We start from the raw sequence: 1,965 nt of genomic DNA, 5'->3' as shown, positions 1-1,965 counted from the left end.
GACTGGTAATATTTGGGGTCACAAGTTTTTGCAATGGATATTTTGTGGGTCAGAAGATAAAAAGTTTGGGAGCCACTGCTGTAGATGGTCATTGAATTGCTGTTATTCCTTCATGGTTATATCCACAGATAAAAGCAGATGTGAACATACTGGAAAATAAAAAATAATGGAAATTAAATTACATTAAACAGGGGTTCAAACAAGTGWGTATATCAGACATTCATATTACRGTTACCTAAAATTTTACACTGACGGGTCAAAGAACACAAAGGGGTGTGTGGGAATAGGAATATTTATTCCAGAGTTTCAAATATGCATTTCCAAACGACTTTTACATTATTTATTGCATTCACAGCTGAGATGATTGCAGTAATTATTAGTTTGCGATGGGTGGAGGAGTAGTAAGACCAGATAGGGCGGTGGTGTGCACAGACTCCATAGAAAGTATTCAGTCTAAAGGAAATTACAGGAAGGATCTTTAATTAGAAATACATCACAGTTTATTCAGGTTGCACGGGGTGGTGTGGATGTACAGCACATGTGGGGGTAAAGGGAAACGAAACTGCAGATAAACTGGCAAAAAAAAAAAGCTTTGGGCAGTGAAATAACAGTAGGCCTACATATTCCATTTGGGAAAGGAGAAAGTAAATCAATAATCAAAAGAAAAGAAGTATAAATACRGCAAAAACTGTGGAACGAAGACAAGAAAGGAAGACATTTACATAAAATACAAAAATCAGTAGAACTTTTGAGAAAGAAGCCGAAGAGAAGAAGTGATAAGAGTAGGTCATACATTGCTGAATGTATTTAATAGGGAGAAGGACAAACAAACAGTGTGAGGGCTGTGGAGGAAAATAAAATGTAGGACATGTTCTGATGAAATGTGTAGTGTATTCAGCTGWAAGAGAGAAGCTAAAGGAAATGGTAGAAGAGACAGAGCGAGAAATTGAGCTTGAAAGGAATATTTGGAAAAGACAGGGATAAAGAAGAAACTAGTGATWTTAGGAAAAACATTGTTTAAATATCTGCAGAACACAAAACTGAAAAATAGAATTTATTTAGTGGAGGCTATGGAGTTACATACTCTTGTACAGGAGATGGCAGTATGCACCTTGAAGCTGTTTGTAGTCCAACATTAGAAGAGGAAGAAGAAGAAGACGATTGCACCATTTTATTATCAATTTGATACGAGCAGCATTTAAAACTTGCATGTTTACCTATGTGTTACATCATGTCTAGCCAACACATTATTTTGCTTTCAAATTCTCTTTTTTTTGTAATGGATGTTTTAACGAAATTTATTCACTTAAAGCCTGAACCTGTCCATCAAGTTCAGGCTTTAAGCCCGTTTTCATGTGCTTATTTGCACAAGAAAACGGAAATTTCCATAAACCTCCCTCTGAACTTGTTGCAGTATTTCCTAACTTGAATCCTAGATTTTAAAAAGGATCAGGAATTAAGCATTAGTGATGCACATCAGTTATACAAACCTGTACACACAAAAAATCGGGGCTGGAGGCATACTATTCTCTGGCTGTCTGTGTGTTAGTGCAATGTCCTTTCGTCACATGTGGTSTTGTGTGCACAATATCTCCTGAATTAAATTATATATTTACTTAATAGGCATAGTAATTCCATTGGGGTAGCACTCAGTCTGATTAGATTTGAGCATCAAAGGTCAAGGTCAATTATGATGATTGGTAATATAAAACTGGCTTTTTTTTTTTTCAAAGGGCAGGCAGAAGCATACCAATCGATGTTTTGGYGTCAAGTTCCACCTTGTTTTAAATAAAATAAGCAAGGTCTTTCATGAAAAACTCTGATATTCATGCTATGTTTTTATGGAAAACCAAAGTGTTCAGTGTTCCATACACTCACCGGCCACTTTATTAGGTACACCTGTCCAACTGCTCGTTAACACTTAATTTCTAATCAGCCAATCACATGGCGGCAACTCAGTGCATT

This window comes from Austrofundulus limnaeus, unplaced genomic scaffold (assembly GCF_001266775.1).
Source record: "Austrofundulus limnaeus strain Quisiro unplaced genomic scaffold, Austrofundulus_limnaeus-1.0 Scaffold34, whole genome shotgun sequence".
Lineage (NCBI taxonomy): Eukaryota > Metazoa > Chordata > Actinopteri > Cyprinodontiformes > Rivulidae > Austrofundulus > Austrofundulus limnaeus.
Note: the sequence above shows the minus strand (reverse complement) of the source record.